The sequence below is a fragment of the Antechinus flavipes genome, chromosome 4, assembly GCF_016432865.1.
Source record: "Antechinus flavipes isolate AdamAnt ecotype Samford, QLD, Australia chromosome 4, AdamAnt_v2, whole genome shotgun sequence".
Taxonomy (NCBI): Eukaryota; Metazoa; Chordata; class Mammalia; order Dasyuromorphia; family Dasyuridae; genus Antechinus; species Antechinus flavipes.
Genome location: NC_067401.1, coordinates 382,527,073 through 382,546,958, shown reverse-complemented (window position 1 = coordinate 382,546,958; position 19,886 = coordinate 382,527,073). Strand labels below are relative to the sequence as shown.

Below are 19,886 nucleotides of genomic sequence, written 5' to 3'. Positions count from 1 at the left end.
AGCAAAAAGGCTTCCCTTCTGGCTAGCTAAATCCCGCTTGCTCTAACGCAAGGTCCGCTTCGTCTACCCCGTCCTAACTAGAGACAGTGAAGTCAGGAAGGAAAAGGGAAAAAGAAGATGATTTATTTGCTCGTAAAAAGCTCCCCTTTCTCAGAAACAGGTATGTGTTTCTGCCGCCTCTCCTAAGCCAGGAGTAGGGTCCCCGAAGCTGCGCTGTGAGGGGAGGGCGGCAGCTGGGTCATTCGTCCTCCTGGGAGCTGGAGATCAGAGGGGAAACGCAATCTCGGTACAGCCCTCGGGAGGCTGATTTGAATGTTAGGAAAGCGAGTTGTCCTTGAGAGTCTGGGAAGAGAAGGGAGAAGGAAGTAGCTCAAGTGAGAGAGTCTCTAATGAAAAGTCCTCAAAACGTTCACGTTCCTTGACCCAGAGAACCTACTTCTGGGTGGGAAAAAGAAAGTCCTTGCCATGGATAATAAACTATTAGCAGCAGAATATTTTGTAGTAGGGGGGAAAACTCCTGTGAATGAATTAGGGGAGAATTAGGCAAAGAGTAGCATATGGACATGATGGGATATTTTGACACCCTAAGAAATAATAACTATGATAATTCAAAGAAACAAAGGCAGGCAATGAGGTAAATTATTAAGTGCTATGTCAGGCACTGTGATAGAATCGAGATATACATAAAAACTCCTGCCCTCGAGGAGCTTATAATCTAGTGGGGAGAGGGGAAGGTACGAACAAATATATACCAAGCAGTCTATAGATAGGATCAACAGGAAGTAATTAGCAGAAAATAATTCTATTAAGAAGTTCTGAGAAAGACTTCCTATTAAAAATGGGATTTAAAAGAAGCTAGGGAAATGAGTAGGTCAGTTTACTAGTTGGGAAAGGGAGACATTCCAGGCAGACATGGGGGAGAAAATGCCCTGAGCTAAGACATGGAGACCAACATGTCAGGAAGTAAAGTGTAAGAAGAGGGGAGGTGTGGGGGGGCAGGAAAGGTATGAATGCCAAACAAAGCATTTTCTGTTTGCTTCTGGAGGCAATAGGGAGCCACTGGAATTTCGTGAGTAGGAGAGTGACATGTTTGGAACGGAAAGGTTTAGGAGAATTCCCTTAAAGGATGAATGAAGGTCGAGTGGGATAAGGACTTGAGGCTCTTTCGATAGCCTAGGTGATAAGTAAATACCTAGGCAAATAGTGACAGTGTCAGAGGAGATATGTGGCAGAGGTAAAATAGCAAGGACAACAATGAGTATTGGAGATTAGAGTAAGAAGTTCAGGATGACGCCTATGCTGTGAGCCTCAGGGATCAGAGGATGGTATTGCCTTCTGCAGTAATAAAGAAGATAGGGAGGGGCAGAGTTTATCTTTTTCCTTTGAATTTAGTTTAGGACCTGTTGAATTTAAGATTTCTGATGGACAAATGTCCTAAAGGTAGTTGGAGATGTGAGATTAGAGGTCAGCAGAGAGATTAGGGCAGGATCTATAGATTTGAGAATCACCAGTATAGAAATAATTAAATCCATGGGAGCTGATAACATCACCAAAGGAAGCAATAAAAGGAAAGAGAAATGGACTCAGCACCAACAATGAGAAGGCATGACCTGGATGAGGATCCAGAACCAAGAAAACAATAGATATAATGACTTTAATACCGTAAATGAAAATACTCAAAGTGAAACTGACCAGTCTGTTCCAGAAAAGATGGGGGGAAATGCAGTCTCCTTGTGGTATAGAGGTGGGGAATTATATAGACTATTTTTACAGGGGTCCTCAAACTACGGCCCACGAGCTAGATGCAGCAGCTGAGGACGTTCATCCCCCTCACCCAGGGCTATGAAGTTTATTTAAAGGCCCACAAAAGAAAGTTTTTGTTTTTACTATAGTCCGGCCCTCCAACAGTCTGAGGGACAGTGAACTGGCCCCCTATTTAGAAAGTTTGAGGACCCCTGGATTAGAAAGTCATGGTGTTGTTTTTCTTTCTTACAAAGAATAGCTTGTTGAATGGGCATAGAAGAAATGTTTGGGATATAAAAACAAAAGTCACCAATAAAACCTTAAAGGGGGGGGCTAGTTTCTGGTAGATTCTAGAAGAATTCTAAAATTAGAGAGGAACTAAATTAGAAGATATCTGCTTGTGGTAGTAGAAAGATGGAGAAGATAGGAAGTGGAGCCCTGTGCCTTTGGGTTAACTTCTTTCTCATCCCAGGAAAAGAGGGCAGGAGGCAGGGAAACTTTTAACTGAAAAGTTATAGAAACTGGGAAAAGGTATGGCTGAGGAAGAAATCTGTGGACCTTTGAAGAAGAGTCATTTGTCCCCAGAAGAACTCATTGGGAAATGTCAGACAAAAACCAAACCCCTAAAAATGCTCTACCTAGGGACAAAGTGCTCTATTTCCTAGCACCTGTAGGGAAACCTTAGACTTTTCTACTTTCCCTCATTTGGGTATCAAAAAGCAATGGCCTAAATACCCTGACCAATGGCTTGGCTTCTTGAGGGCAACAAACCCAGACTCCTTAATCCCATGTCTTACAAGATCCAGAATGAATGCTTCTCCCAGAGGAAAGCAATTAAAGTGATTAAAAAAAAAAAAAAAAAGAAATCGAAGGAACCTGAGGATTTCTTCTTGGAGAAGAAAAGACTGAAAAGAGGGGACGACATGATAGCTATCTTCAGCAAGGCCTGTCATGTGAAGCAGGGCTTCACTTTGTCCCCCAGACAAATTACCCCAAAGCACAGAACAGCACTGAACAGAATTTTCTAAAAGGCTAATAGAGGTTTGCTATCAAGAAAGGCTTCCAAACACAGCTGTCCAGGAGTCTGCTATATAAACAATATTCTGTACCATAATTCCCCACCTCTATGCTATAGGGAAAGAGATTTCATTTTTTTTTCCCATCTCTCATGAGTCAAACATTTGCTTTAGAATACTCATTTATGGTATTATAGTTACTGCCCCTTCTCTGTCTCTTTTGCTTGGATCCTTATCCAGGTCATGCCCTCTAAGTATAGGTTCTGGGTCTCCTTCTCTTTTCTTTTCATACTACTTCATTTAGTGTTGTTACCAGCTCCCATGGGTTTATAGCAATGTTTCTCAAACCTACATATCCTTCCTTAATCTCTCTGCTGATCTCCAATCTTACATCTCCAACTGCCTTTAGGACATTTGTCCAACAGAAATCTCAAATTCAACTGTCCAAAAGCAAGCTTCTTATCTCTCTAAACCCTGTTCCCCTCCAAGTTTGTTTATTACTGTAGAAGGAAATACCATTCTCCCATTCCTCCAGGGATTCTGAAGAATGGACTGCCTTAGTAAGTAAAATAGTGTGTTCCCTTTTAGTGGAAGACTTCATGCAGAAGTTGGATGTCCACTTACCTGCATGTTAGAGTAGAGATTCCTTTTCTTGGGTGGTTTGGATTTCCTTTCAACTCTAATCTTCTGTACTTCCGTGATCTTTTGTGTCCAAGAGCTGAATGGTATTTGGGAAATCATTTGACTTCTCTGGGCCTCATAGAGCCATAGGATTTAGATCTGGAAGGACCATAGATATCAACAGCTCCCGCATTTTATAAATGACCAAATCAAGACCCAGAAAAATGGGATGTGATTCACCAAAGTTCACATAGGTGATAGTCAAAAAATCACTGGAAAGTTATAGACAGTGAATTCAAATCTTTTGTTATGAAGCCTGATTCTTGGTGCTGTAGCCAGAATAGCATCTAATTTTGATCAAGTAGCATCTTTTTTGTACTTCTTTGCTCTGTTAAGAAACTTAACCACTCAAAAATCTTTGCTTATTCTGACAGCAGTATAGGAAGAATGGAAATGACTTATCAGAATTGAGGTCCAAGAACTGAATGATATTTGGGAAATGATTTGATTTCTCTGGGCCTCATAGAGTCATAGGATTTAGATCTGGAAGGACCGTAGACATCAACAGCTCGCACATTTTATAAATGGCCAAATCAAGACCCAGAGGAATGGGGTGTGATTCACCAAAGTTCACTTAGGTGATAGTCAAAAAATCACTGGAAAGTTACAGACAGTAAACTCAAATCTTCTGACTCCAGACTAGGAATCTTTCCATTCCAACAAGTTGTGTCCTGTTTTCCTCAGTTGCAAAATATAAAATAAGTGTCTTGGGTCGTTATTTCTAACCTTTTGATTTTCCCAGACATGATTAAAATCACATCTCACTGTCTTTCAGCTCCCTAAACAAGGAAGAAGTAACCATCAAGATGATAGAAGGCATGGCTTTCCCCCAAGTCCTAGGAAATACGGCATTTTGTCACAGAGAAAAGCATTTCTTTGGGTTTTGGTCTTTCTATCTGACAATTTCTCTTCCCAAATTTCCCAAAGTATTCTGCTGGGGACAAATTACTCTTCTTCAAAGATCCAACCTCAGGTTTATTATCTCACTAGCAACACTAATCATAAATTAGTCTGAAAGGTCATCTAATTCTAATAATAATTATAGCTAGTATTTATATAGAACCATTTATTCTCCAGGCACTGTGCTGAGGGCTTTATAAATAATTCATTTGATCTTCACAACAGTCATGGGAGATAGGTGTGATTATATTCCCCATTTTTTGCAGTTTAGGAAACTAAGGCAGACAGAAGTCAATTGACTTGCCCAGCATTACACTGCTATTATCTCAGGCTGGATTTGAACTCAGGCCTTTCTGGCCCTAGGTCAGAAAAAAATGGAAAGTGCTCCATGCAATATGACATTATCTAATCCATGTATATATACATATATATATATAATAACTCATATTTCTATAGAGTACTTCATGACTTACAAAGTATGTTCCCACTCTGGACATGTTAGACTTGGTATAAAAGGATACCAAGTTTTAATTCTAGTTCTGACAGGGTCTGTGACTTGTTAAGCCACTTGACTTCTCTAAGGATTTCATTTTTTCTCACCTGTAAAATGAATGTGTTGGATTAGAAGCCTATCCTTTCTAGATTTAGAGCTAGGAACTTATAAACTAGGCAATATCATTTCAACTAGTCTCCATTTTACAGATGAGGAAACTGAGGTCATGAGATGAAGCATCTTGCCCTTGGTCATCACAATCAGTAAATGGCAAAGTGACTTGAGAAATAGAATGACCTTCAGCTCTGATCATGTTCCTTTCTCAACTATTTTAACTATTTGGAGCTAATTTAGCTATTTGGAGATCTTGGGGGCCAGTAATGAGCAGAGTAGTGTGTATCACTTTAAAACACAGCTAGGATTCAAATCCAATTTTTCTGCTTTTCTTTCATGCTGCTTCTTTAAGAAATCCATAAATAAAAAAAATCTGTTTCTCTTTTGTATTCATCTCTCCCTTCTTTCTTCCCTCTTTTCTTTCTTTCCTTCCTCCCTCCTTTCCTCCCTCCCCCCTTCTCTCTCTCTCTCTCTCTCTCTCTCTCTCTCTCTCTCTCTCTCTCTCTCTCTCTCTCTCTCTCTCTCTCTCTCTCTCTCTCTTCTCTCTCTCTCCCCCTTTCTTTTTCTTTCTTTCAGCCAGGGTGGTCTGGGAGAACCCTGATTCTTGGTGCTGTAGCCAGAATACCATCTAACTTTGATCAAGTAACATAACCTCACAGGGTCTGTTTTCTCCTTGGGAACCTATAGGATAGCACCATGTGTTCCCTATAGAAACTTTCCCCTCCCTGAAACCCATCTCTTGCCACTTCCCATTTCTAGGAAATGGGGGATGATATGAGAAACCAAAGTGTCCCAGGGGAACTGCTAATAGGCTAGATTCTGGAGAAACTAAAAATGGTTTGAGAGATGCATTAGTAGCTTCAGCTCCATCCTATCCCGTTCCCATTGTCCTTGGCCCTGAATTGAGCAGCCGGCCTTATTCCTTGGAGAGAATCTGCCCAGCTGGGGCTGGCTGTCCTCAGAGGAAGCTAGGAAACCACACACTGACCCTGGGGCTCCCTGTGCCTGTCCTTATCCACCCCTGTTATCTCAGTTTTCCAAGAGCTGACAAGACACTCTGAGGTCCCTTCACTACTTCAGGACCAAAATTCACTGTACAGTTCTTCCAGCCCTGAGAAGTTCCAGTAGGGCTAAGCAGGGTCTACAGGGTTCATCAGAAGGTCTAAGAAACATGGAGGAAAGGGGGAAAAGGAAAAAAGAAAGGAAAAGAGGACATGAAATGAAAGAGAAATGATTGTTTATGGAGCACCCTCCATCAAAAAGGGGGAGGAATGAGTGGAGGGGAAGGTGGGGATGCAGAAAAAGAAAAAAGTTCCGATAAATTTTCTTTATCCCAATCAATCACAGAGTCTTGGAAGTCACCTAGTATCGCTCACCTTTCATTTTATACATGAGCAAACAAGGTCAGAGGAGTGACTTGTAACACAGAATGGACCTTCAGCTCTGACCATGTTCTTTTCTCAGCTATTTTAGGTTTGGCGATTTGGGGGCTAGTAGTGGCCAGTGGAACAGCGTGTATCCCTTTAAAAAAGTCTCTCCCCTTGCCTTAATGCAGGATATTCTTCCCCCTCAGACATCATCTAGCAATTCAACACTTCTCTGAGACACATTTTACTCACTCTCCTGTCCCCAGCTGCCAACCAAGAAACCTGGGACAAGTGCATTCTTGATACTTTCCAATATACTGAGAATTACTCATTTGCAAATGGGCAGTTCCTAATTTCAGAAGAAATTTGTTATTAATACAAGTGAAACAGAGCAACCATTAATTCCAAAGTTCTATGTAAATTCTCATATCACCTTCCTGGCTTCTTCCATTCCTGGTCGTCTTGAGTTGCTATTAGCAAGAGTGACTGTACCAGCCAATATTCTCTCCTCTCCTCTCCAACTTCCTACTGTTTGGCCCCAGAGCACAGAATAGCACTGAACAGAATTTTCTAAGAGGCTAATGAGGTTTGCTGTCAGGAAAAGACTTCCAAACACAGCTGTGCAGGAGTTTGCTATATAAGCAACATTCTGTAGCATAATTCCCCACATCTATGCCATAGGGAAAGAGATTGGATTTATTTTTTCATCTCTCCTGGGGCAGACAGGTCACAGTTCACCTTTGATTTTAGAATACTCATTTATGGTATTAAAGTTATTATATCTATTCTCTTGAAAGGGAACTAGATTTGAACCTGAATGACCTGGATTTGGATCCTGTCTGTGCTGCCTTGTATGACTACACAATCCATTTCTCTCTGGACTGCCATTTCCTCATCTGGAAGAAGAAATGGGCTCTTGAGGTAATTAAAAAAATTTTTTTTAGTTCCAAATTTTTCCCTTCCCTCTACTCCCATCCCCATCCATTGAACAGGCAAAAAAAGGTGATATCTGTTACTGAAGTCATGCAAAAATGTTTCCACATTAGCTATGCTGCAAAACAAAAACCAAAAAGCCCCTGGGCCTTTGATTCATAACATAACTACAAGGTCCACCAAATTTCTTAAGCTAAGTCTGGAAAGCAATTTAGAATCATACTCCCAAAGTCAAACTACATGTACCCTTTGATTTATTAATACCACTATGAATTATCCAAGAAAAAGGAAAAGGGTACTTACTGAAACAATTTATAGAAGCTTTCTTTGGGGGAGGGAAGGAAGGAACAACAAAAGGAAGACTATCAATAGGGTTACAAAAAAAATGGAAAAAAAAGAGCATTGAAGCATTTTTTTCAATGCACAGAAGCAAGTAAAAAAAAATTCTGAAGGAAACAGAATAGGATATATTCTAAAGTCAGATGCAGAATTTATTATATAGATGACCAAAGTTCAGGCCTATTTTCATAAAAATAGAGAATAATTCCTTAGTGTTCCTGGACTGTGGAATGGGGGGAGCAAAATTCGTAAGAGCTTGGGAAAAAAAGATATCCTATCCTATTCTCTGGCTTTCAACTTCAAGAGAGGACATACAAATCTCCATGTTCTCTTCAGGGACAGATCCTAAAGTTAGAGTGCAGGAAGAAACTGACATTTAGAAGAGCCACTTAGAGGAAACTCCTTATTTCCATCTTAATATACCAGGAACTTTGGAAAATTTCCTCATGAAAAAGATTGTTTTCTTTTTCCTCCTATCCACCCCTTTATCTCTTTTCCTCCTCCTTTTCTTCCTCCTCCTCCATTTCTTCCTCCTCCTCCTCTTCTTCCTTTTCTTCTTTTCTCCTCCTTCTCTCTCTCTCTCTTTCTCTCTCTCTCTCTCTCTCTCTCTCTCTCTCTCTCTCTCTCTCTCTTTCTCTCTTCTCAGTAGAGATATCTCATTCCTAGTGGGAGAACTCATTTACTTTGTATTTCTGATATATTTTAATGTGTATAACTTCTCTGATTTCCATTTGCTTTGGACTTGGATAAATGGATTTAATTCGAATTACTATGTGTCTTTGTATGGCATTTGAAGAAAAGAGAGTACAACTTTTGGTTCTATAGCTTGGGTTATTCTTTCCTCTCAAAGAGATACAATCAAGAAAATGATTTGAACTTAAAAATGATTTCTCTTAGACTAGCACTATTTGGGCAGATTGACTTAATTCTACCCCAAATTTGAGTTAGAATTCTTACTTCTCTGAGAAAAACTGAGCAGCTAGCCTTAGAGCAATAACCCCCTGTTCCATTCTTGACAATCAAGGTCTCCCTTGCAGAATGGTAGGCTGAGGACATTCTAGAGATAGCTGTTGACACTGTTGTGTAAGCTATATCTAGACAAATCCAGACATGTGATTCACATGGACAACATCCACACACACCTTATATATTCTTAAGTGGAAAAGTAAGCTGAATGTAAAATTTACAGCTTCACATATAATTCTCATTTTCTACTTTCAACACAAAAATGCTATTTATATTTGGTATTTATTAAATTCAGAATAAAAATTTTTGAAGTTTCTCAGGCTAGTAAGAGATCAAGTTCATTTGTTTTTTAACGATTTCAATCATGTCTGGCTCTTGGTGACCCCAAGGTTTTTCTTGGTGAAGATATTGGAGCAGTTTGCCATTTTCTTCTCGAGTTCATTTTAGAAGATGAGAAAATTGAGGCAAGCCTCCAAAGTTAAGTGACTTGCCCAGGGTCACACAACTAGTAAGTATCGGAAGCTGGATTTGAATTCAGGTCCTGATTCTGGGGCCAACACTTTATACAGTGTGCTACCTTGTTGCCTCAAATTCTCTAGTGTTTTCTAATTTTTTTCATCCCATTTCCCAGTGTAAAATGAGGCAAAATCCCCAAAGTTGTCACTGCATCCTTCTCCCCAGCTCTCCCTTCTTTCTCTTCATTAATTACTATTCTTATATACTTCCAAGCACACCTTCAGAGGAGAACAGCTTTCATTTAAAGTGAGTGTTAAAGGAATAAAGGTCTCAGGTCCAATTACAAATGAAATAATATGTTCCAGTTATCTTATCCCCTTACTAACCTTCTCCAGGGCAGAGACTGTGTCCATCTCATTTTTTAGATGAGAAATCTAAGGCCCAAGAAGAGTTGGCTATAATTTCAATATCGTTCCCACAGGTCTTCCATTCAAAGAGGAGAAATTTGGAAAGAAAATGATCAATGGGCTTAAGTGGAAAGTTACATCCTGCCAGAGACTTTACTTCCTTCTTGACAAAGAAAAAAACTCAATAACAACAGTTCCCTTTTGAAAAGGGAACTAGCTTTTGTACTTAAAGATCTCCCTGAAGTCCCCTAGCCTCAGTTCTGGGAGGGGCAAGAAACTGTCTCCAATGCAGAAAAATTTAGCTGATAAGGAAGAAACTCAACCTAAAAATAGAGCCATTATTCAAGAGCCATTATTCAACGTGTAGGACTGATAGAAGGCAATAATTGAGGTCAACAAATTAGTCCATCAATATACACTTATTGAGCACCAACTATGAGCCAGGCACTTCACTAAGTGCTAGAGATATAAAGACAAAAACAGTCTGCCCTCAACAAGCTCACATTTCTAGTGGCTGGGGGAACCCATGAAAATAACTAGGTATGAAAGTAATAATATAAAATCTAAGGATTCTTATCTTAACTCCCATTCTCACAGACCAGTCTTGGAACCCAAATCAAGGCTATAACTTCCCTTTATGATTCTAGGTTGACCTATGAGAATTTAGGGGGGTTTCTCCAATGTCATCAGCTTGAGTCTAAATCAGTGTGGTTCCCCACCAGCATTACCCATTGAGAACCATTTTCAGCTAGCCACATTAAGTAGCTTTTAAAAGGAGGCACTTACATGGAATACTATTATGCCAAAAAAAAAAAAAAATGAAGGGAATGGTTTCAGGAGGACTATTATGCAGAGATGCTGAGTAAAGTGAGCAAAAACCAAGAGAATTATTTTTTAGACTGAATATTTTTCCGATTATGTGTAAAAATAATTTTAATATTATTTTAAATTTCGAATTCAAAATTTTCTCCTTCCCTTTCTCCCCTTTCCCCTCCTTTAGACAGTAAATAATTTAATATAGGTTATACATGTGCAATCATGCAAAACCTATTTCCATATTGGTCATGTTGTAAGAGAAAACACAGACCAAAAAACCCCCACAAAAAAAGGAAATTGAAAAATAGTACATATGCTTCAACCTGCTTTCATACTCCATCAATTCTTTCTCTGCAGGTGGATAGCATTTGTCATCATGAGTCCTTTGGAATTGGCTTGGATCATTGTATTGCTGAGAATAGCTAAGTCTTTCATGATTGATCACTGTACAATATTGCTGTCTCGATGTATAGCATTCCAAGAGAACAATTTACACAGTAACAGCAATATTGTAAAGATAATCAGCTGTGAAAGGCTTAGTAACTGATCAATACAATGATCTACCACAACTCCAAAGGACTTATGTTGAAAAATGTTATCCACCTCCAGATGGAGAACTGATTGATTCAGAGTACAAATTAAATGATCCTTTCTCTCTGTGTGTCTTGGTTTCTCTGGCTGTCTATCTGTCTCTCTGTCTCTCTTATGGGACATATTTAATTCGGATATAACTTTGTATGACCTCATAGGTAAAATAGATGTAATTCTTGTCTCCTTAGTGAAGGGAGGAAGGGGAAGGATAGAGAGTATTTGGAAATGAAAATAAAATAATTTAAAAAAAATAAAGAGAGATCTACAGCTTACGTTGTAAAGTCAGAACAGTGAGTTGGTATAGAAAATTTTCCTAAATTTCTGTGGCAGAATCCAGGGGAAAGTGAGTTCAAGCTTAGAGAATACATGGGGTAACTCACAGTTCCTGGTTGCTAAAGAAGTTTATTCCCCTTAGACATAGTGTCATTTCTTTGCTGGGCTCCTTTGTGAAGCGGTCAAACTACGTCCATTCTGTCTTTGTCTCCCAGTATAAACAATGCTGTAAACTGATCTGGGTATGGGATTGGGACATCAATGGTAAAATGAGAAGTGCAAAATCCACAAGACCTTGGAAAGCTCCAAAGGTCATATTCTAGCCAAAAAAGATAAAGGGGAGGGGAGGGGGAGAAAACCTATGTCAAAGGCAGGACCAAGGCCACTCTGGAAGGAAGGAAGGAAGGAAGGAAGGAAGGAAGGAAGGAAGGAAGGAAGGAAGGAAGGAAGGAAGGAAGGAAGGAAGAAGGAAGGAAGGGAGGGAAGAAAGGAGGGAGGGAGGGAGAAAAAGGAAAAGGAAAAGAGGGGAGGGGGGAAAGGGAAGGGAAGGGAAAGGAAAGGAAAGAAAGTGAAGGGAAAGGAATGGCAGGGAAGGGAAGAAGGGAAGGGAAGGATAGACAAGGCAAGGCAGTTCTTCCTAAGGTCTATAAAGCCGTGTTTATTCCATTTTCTGCAAATTCTTGATGCCAACTAACTCAAAGAATCCAGAGAATACTACAAAATCCCTCAGGCAATTGAAACAGACTTCCTGTGGAGTTTATTTCACTTTACCAAATGGCTTTCAAAGACTTTTCACACTTTCTCTAAGACTTATTTTTGATTGATCAAGCATTTTATCACTTATTTTAAGTAGTACCCACAGAGTAGGTAGAAGATAATTCCATATGGGAAGACATTAGCTGCCTGGAGGACCAGGAAGGGTCTCCTGCAGATGGTGAGGTTTGAGTTGAGTATTAGAGAAGAAACTAAGAGGAAGAGGGAGGGAGAGAGAACAACCCAGGCAAGGGCAACAGCTGTTGCAAAATGATAGAGGCAATATCATATTTGAGGAACCACAAGTAGAGTTATGACTTGGAAATTGAGATTTTTATTTGATGTCCGGGATCACTGGAATATATTGTCCAGGAGAATGACATGGGCAGGTCTATGCTCTAAGAAAATCATTTTAGCCGCTGAGTCTATAAGGAAAATTGCAATGGAGAAAGATTTTGAGGTGGAGAAACCAGTTAGAAAGTTAAAGCAATAGGCAAATTGAGAGGTAATGAAAATCAGTGTCTGCCATGTCTTTGTGAATCAAGAGAAGAAGACACAAACAGGAGATGCTATGAAAATAGAGATGACAAGAGTTGGTAATGGATTATATATGTGAGGTGAGAGGATGATATCAGAGCAAGAATGTGATCCAGGGAAAGTTTAACTTTGGGGAAAGATACAGAGCTCCATTTTGGACATAGTGAGTTTGAGATGCTCACAGGACATCAGATTTGAGATATCCAGAAGGCAGTTGGTGAGATAAGACTGGAGCTCAGAAGAAGAGGGAACCTGGACATCATCTTCAGAGAGGTGATTATGGCAGTCATGGAATGAGATAAACAAGTAAGATAGTGTAAAGAGAAGAGCACCCAAGAGAGAGTCTTAGGGGACAGTCACAGTTAGGAGGTGTGAGACCCATCAGAAGAGACTAAGAAGAAACAATCTGATGGGTAGGAGGAGTACCCAGAAAAAGCAGTATCAGGAAATCCTAAGGAAGAGAAATTGATCAACAGTGTTCAAATACTAAAGGGAGATCAAGAAGGATGGGAAGTGAGGAAAAGGCTATTAGATTTGGCATTTTAAAATTATTAGTAATTTTAGGGAGGATAGTCACAGTTGGATGATGATTTTTTAACTCAGTTTTCAGAGAATTTAGAAAAGAGTAAGGAGAAATAGCAGCATTAATATACATAGCTTTCTCAAGGAGTTTAGGAAGAAGAAGGGGATGGGAAATAATGAGGGTTGGTATGAATAGTAGGTTCAAGTAAATTTTTTTTTTTAAGATGGAGGAGACATAGACATATTTGTAGGCAGTGGGGAAAGAGTCAGTAAATGGGGAGAAATTGAAAATTGGTGAGAAAATGGGGATTAAGGGGGCAATCCGCTGAAGAAGACAGGATGGGTGGGATCAAAGGTGCATGCAGAGAGATTTGCCTTAGTAAGGAGAAAGCCACTTTTTCATGTGACACATGCTTGAAAAGGAAAGAGGAAGGATAGCTGAGAGATGTGGAATAAGGAGGGGAGAAGATAAAACTCTCGACAAATGGCCTCTATTTTTCTCAGTGACATATGAGTTGTAGCCCTACGTAGAGAGCATAGAGTGAGCAGTTACCACTGAAATCTTGAGGAGAGATAATAAAGTTTAAAACAGCAGCTACAGAGAGTGGAATAGCAAATCAATTAGGGAGGAGTTAAATGATTGCCTTGTTTTGGTGAGGCCCATGTGAGATTAAGTAAGATAGTGGATATAAATCAATCTGGGAAAGACCTTAATTTGGAAAGGTCCAGGTCATCCACTGCATCCCGGGTCTCACCAGTCACCTTGACTTTTGTCTAGCCACTGGACTTCTATAACTGAAGGAGAGAGTGAAACTCATGACTTTTCTCAGCTCCCTCTCACTTAAATCCAGTTCATGCCCAAGTCAGGACATCACCTTATATCATTGGTCCTATTCAAGAACAAGGGACAAAGAACAACATTCTCTTTATGAGAAAATGGGTAGCGTTCTTCATCACTTCCTGAAAGAAAAGTGATAGACTAATATTAAAAATGAGCAAATATTTTTGTACAGGGTCTACGTGGAAATTTCTTTTGTTAGACTGCACATTTTTTGCAAGGGGTTTGCTTTTCTTCTTCACCTCCCCACACATCCTGGAGGGAGGTGAAATGGAAAAGAGAAAAAAAAAAAAACGCTTTATAATTGAACAAGATTTCCAATTTCAAAAATAAAGAACCAAAGGATGGGGGCACAGTGGATAGAGCATGGGCCCTAGAGCCAGGAGAATCTGAGTATAAATTCACCCTCAGACACTTACTAGTTGTATGACCCTAGTTAACTCACCTGATTGCCTCCTGTAATGCGGTCTTCTCTAAATTATAATTGTTCTCTGTGAGCAGGTTTCTTGGGCAGCTTCTGGAGGCAGCCTTCCTTTCAGTTCCATGTAATAATTACCTCAAATGCAGCCAGGAGTTAAAGTCCAGTCCTTTATTGTCTCTTCCAAAATAGCCTAGTTAGTTTTCTTAGAGACCTATCTCTCTTCTTGGTTCCAAGAGCTCCTGTCGCTAGTCCTTTGCCTCTGCCGGCTTCAGCCTCCAGCTCTCTCTGAATCCTGGCTTCTCAGACTCCCCAACTGACTCCTGGCTGAGGCTTGTCCTTTAATATGCTCTTTTAGAGGTGTGAACTTAAAGGTTGACGCCTCTTCTGAGAGTGGAATTGTGGGTTCCTGACTGTAAATCTCCTCCACTGGACTTGTGAATCTCCCGGAGTTCCCATCAATTCCAGTAACTTAGCACTTGTAAGAATCCTAACAGCCTCCCCTCTCAAAAAAGAAAAGAACCAAGGGATGAGAGGAATGGAAACTCCAGAGAGAATAAAAATGGTTAGGAACCCTAAAGAAAGAATGGAATAATAAGAAAGGCTTTTCACCTGGGGATGGGGGTAGGTGGTTTGTGGGAGAGAATTATATCTTGAAGCAGAAGAAGTGTGTTAATAACAGATTTAGGAGTAGGGAGAAGTCTATTCTAGGTTTTATAGAGACTAAGATTTACACATATTTATTTTTTATTGAAGTTTTTTTTTTCAAAACATATGCAAGGATAATTTTTCAACATTGATCCTTGAAAAATCTTGTGTTCCAATTTTCCCTGTTCCCCTCCCCACTTTCCCTAGACGACATGTAATCCACTTTTTGTTAAACATGGTAAAAATGTTAAACCCAGTGTAGGCATATATATATATTTATACAATTATCTTGCTGCACAAGAAAAATCAGATCAAAAAGTAAAAAACAAAATGAGAAAGAAAATAAAATTCAAGCAAACCACAATAAAAAGAGTAGAAATTCTATGTTGTGATCCACATTCAGTTCCCACAGTCCTCTCTTTGGGTATAGATGGCTCTCATCATCATAAGATCATTGGAACTGGTCTGAATCATCTCATTGTTGGAAATAGTCACGTCCATCAGAATTGATCATCATATAGTCTTCTAGTTTCCATGTACAATGATCTCCTGGTTCTGCTCATTTCACTCAGCATCAGTTCATGTAAGTCTTCCAGATAATTTCTTATAGAACAATAGTATTCCATAGCATTCATATACAACAATTTATTCAGCCATTCTCCAGTTGATGGGCATCCACTCAGTTTCCAGTTTCTTGCCACTACACAAAAGGCTGCCACAAACATTTTTGCACATACACATATTTATTAAACATCTATAGAGCCAAGTACAAGCCATAATGCCAGAAATTCAAAGATGAAAAATGACACAGTCCCTGCCTTCACTCTGGTAAGAGCGAAGATATGTATATCAAAAGAATGGTGTAAGATAAATGTGACAAGGGCAAGGGAGTCATCCAAATAAAATGCTGTTAGAAATTGGAGGCAAGGAGATGGCTTTTCACCTGGGGATGGAGGTAAGTGATTTGTGGGAGAGAATTATACCTTAAAGCAGAAGAAGTGTGTTAATAACAGATTTAGGAGTAGGGAGAAGTATTCTAGGTTTTTACAACGTTGTACACAAAGGCAAAGAGTAAGAGAGGGCCAAGTAATATTGAGAAATACTGTAGCATATATCAACTTGTACCTGAAATCTCCCATATATGGGTTGTCTCCAGTAGTGTGGTAGTAAATGTTTAACAACTGGCTCTTCAGAAGGAAAATCTATACAGAAAACATTTTGGAACTTTATCTATTAACATTTTTTTTTCATCTTCTATCATCCATCCATTTCCATCTTTTTCAATTCTTGACAACGGAAGAGCTCAAGCTCTGATTCGTGGCACTTGCATGTTTTTGAGATATAACTGCTCAGTGGAACAATCGGAGTTGGTTCTAATTGTATCCCATTAGATGTGAGCTCCTTGGGAGCAGAGTTTCAGCCTCAGATTTCCATTCGGATCCTCAGGGCTTACAAAGTGCTTTGAACACAGAAAGCACTTAATCCATGTTCCATTCATTTCACCATACATTCATATAGTACAATTTGGCAGCAAAGTCGAGAGCATGGAAGGGACAGCTCGGAAAGGTAGTTGGAGCTAGTTCACTGAGGAGTTTAATGAAAGACCAAGGAGGGTGTATTTTATACGGTGGGCATAAGGAACAACAGCAAGTTTTTGAGTAACTAGGAATTAGGCAAATGATCTCTGGAAATCATGTGGCAATAGCCTGACGACAGAGGAGACACTGGAAACAGGAAGCCCAGATGGCAATCTTTGGTTTCCGAGGCCACAGCTGAGTCCTGTGGTTCCTATATTTATGGCGTTATCAGCAATGTGTTTAGAGGATTGGGGGTGGGGTAATCCGGGGACGGAGCCCCAGACACATCATCTAAGCCTCTTGGTGAAAGAAATGGAAGGCTTGAGGTTAGACATCCAGAGAAGTTTTCACGAGTCTAGGGCCTGTGGACCAATAGTATTAGATTGGTCAGAAACTCTCTTTCTTTGGGGCTTTAAGAATGGGCAAGAAGAGGATTCATCCTTCAGCCCAGGAATAGTGAATAAATCAATAAACATTAATTAAGTGCCTACTGTGCTAAGTGATGGAGATCCAAAAAGAGGCATAAAACAGTCCTTGTCTTCAAGGAGCTGATAGCTGCGATCCATAGACCCCAGATCACACATCACACACCCCTTTCCTTCCTCAATGAATTTGTTACATAGCTCATGATTTTTCTGTCCTCCACAATTCCGGCCCTCATATTAAGTCTTCAACACACATTGACTGTCCTTAAACTCCTTAACTATTCAGTTCCTCAACCTACTCGTTTCCCATGAGCTATTCCTCCACCCCACCTTAGTCACATACAAAATCTTGATCTTGCCTCCACTCATAAATTTACTTTCAAGAATTCAGAAATCCCTTTATCTGTCTCTAATCCATTGGCTTTTCACCTTTCCCTCTGCCTTTCTCTACAAAACTTTAGATTTTATCCACATCATGACCTCCAATCCCTTGATTGGATTCACCCTGGCCATCTCCATTGCATGAGACACTCTTTCCTCCTTTGCCCAACTTTATCTCTTGGAAAACCAATTAATCTCTTTTGTCTTCTTCTTTTGAATCCCTACTCCCTTTTATTATATTGCCAATTAAGCCTTGCCAAGCTTCAGCCTTGGACACTCCCATTATGAGCCTTTACCCCTATACACATGCTACTGAATAAAGAGAAAATCATTCAACTTTTCTGACTGGATCACCAATGGCTCATTTCCTATTGCCTACAAATATACCCAGGTCTCCCCCATCTTATGAAACAAAACAAAACAAAAACATTCACATGATCTTTCCATCCCTATTTCTCTTCTGCTTTTTGTAGCTATACTCCTCAAAAATACCATCTATAGCAAGTGCCTCCTTCCTTTCATTCTCATCTTCATCCCTTATAATATGGCTTCTGACTTTTAGCATTTCACCCAACTGCTTTCAACAAAATTACCAGTGATCTCCTAGTTGCTAAATCCAATGGCCTTTTAAAAATCCTCATTCTCCTTGACCTCTCTGAAGTTTTGGACACTTCTATCATATTTTTCTTCTTGATACTCTCTTTCTTTTAGGTTTTTGGGACACTACTCTCTCTCCTGGACCTTCTCCTATTTATCAGACTGTGCCTTCTTTATCTCCTTAACTGGATTCTTATCTAGATCACATCTTCTAATCGTAGGGATCTCTCAGGAGTCTTTCCTGGGCCCCTTTGTCTTCTCCTTGCATACTAAAGCTTTTTAAACTGTGGGTTGCAACCTCATATGGAGTCAAGTAACTGAATACAAAGATTGTAAAAAACTTGGCAATAGTAAAAAGTACCAAATATTCTTCCAAGATTTAATTCTTTATGTAAAAATAAACAAGCACATCCACTAAAATATACAAATTTACTTTCATCTTTAATAAATAGCAAAAAATATACCAAAGAAATTGTTTAAAATTGTTTAAATTAAAATAAATGATTTATTATCAGCAAATGTTTGATTGCATACCTATTTTATATATCCATGGACTTGGGATTGCATAAATGTTTTCTCAGGCAAAAAGGGGTCAAGAGTGGAAAAAGTTTAAGAAGTCCTCCTTTGCACTACTTCATTTGGTGATCTCATCAGCTCTCATGAATATAATTACCATCTCAATGCGGATAATTCTCAAATCTCCCAATCCTAACCCAACCTCTCTGCTGACCTCTAATCTTGCATCCCCAACTACCTTTCAGACATCTCAAATTGCATGTCTAGTAGACATCTAAACGAGTCCAAAAGCAAACTCATTATCCTTTCCCTCATTCCCAGTTTCCCTATTACTGTACAAGGCAACCCCATCCTCCCAGTTTCTCAGGCTCACAACCTGGGAATTATTTTCAATTCCTTGCTATCTTCCCCTCGCCTATTTAATCTGTCGTCAAAGCCTGTGGATTTCTCCTCTGCACCAGCCCTCTTTTCTTCTTTGATAGGCTCTTCTAACTTCACACCTGAACAATTTCAATAGCAGATCTTGCTTCGAGGTCTCTCCCCCTTCCAATCCATCCTTCATTCAGCCACTAAAGTGACTTTCCTGAAATCCGAGACAATTCAGTAAACTCCAGGGGATCCCCATTGCTTCCAGGAGAAATACAAAATGCTCTTTGAGTCTGAAGCCCTTAATGACTTAGTCCCTTCCTACTTTTCCAGCCTTCTTACGCCTCACTCCTTTCTTTTATGTAGTTACACTAACCTCCTGACTGTTTCACAAACAAGACATTCCATCTCTGGGTTCCGGACATTCTATCTGGCTGCCCTCATGACTGCAATGCTCTCAACTTGCTGACTTTGCTTTAAATTCCAAGGAAAATTCCATCTTTTACAAGAAGTCTTCCCAAACCTCTTTAATTCCAATGTCTTCCTTTCCTCTCTTATTTTTTCCTATCTGTCCTGTATATAGTTGCTTTGGGTACATTTATTTTCATGTTGTTCCCCCCCTCCCATTAGATCACAAGCTCCTTGAAGACAGGGAGTAGTATCTTTTGCCCTTTTTTATTATTATTTTTATTTTGTAACATCAGTGCTTATCATCGTGCTTGACACATTGTAGGGCCTTAATAAATATTTATTGATTGGTTGAATATTGACGTTTGACATTGACATTGACTTTGAGTTGACAATTTGACACGCTTTGCAAACTTTAAAGCACAATAGCCCTACGGCTATTTTTATGTTCCTGTAAAAATATATAACAAATACCCAGGTTGGGTTTGGAGCTGCCTGAAGGCTTTGGACAGAGCTCAGCAACTTGGGGAAGATGGAGAGCAAGGCAGTGTCTGGAAAAGAGTCTAGTCCCTGCAGCATGAGGAATCGAAGTTAGACTCAGTGAGAGACAGTCAGAGAGGACACACACATCCCCTGCCAAGTTATTCCAGGATCTTAGATCTAGAGCTAATAATAATAATAATAATAATAACTCAGACGTCATCTAATTCATTCCTCCAATTTATTGGTGAGGAAACACAGATGCAGGATGAGTTATGTAAATCTGAACCCAGAATCTGATTCTAGAACTCTGTAACCCTTATCC

The 19,886-nt window shown here is 39.6% G+C and overlaps 1 long non-coding RNA gene across 1 annotated transcript; it reads right to left on the bottom strand.

Moving 5' to 3' along the window:
- Positions 1–107: 107 nt before the first annotated feature.
- Positions 108–9,544, bottom strand: LOC127559952 (uncharacterized). The gene is made up of 3 exons (XR_007953235.1): positions 9,395–9,544; positions 3,384–3,539; positions 108–342 (listed from the first exon to the last, which is right to left on the bottom strand). It is a non-coding gene; the product is annotated as an uncharacterized LOC127559952 (long non-coding RNA).
- Positions 9,545–19,886: the final 10,342 nt, after the last annotated feature.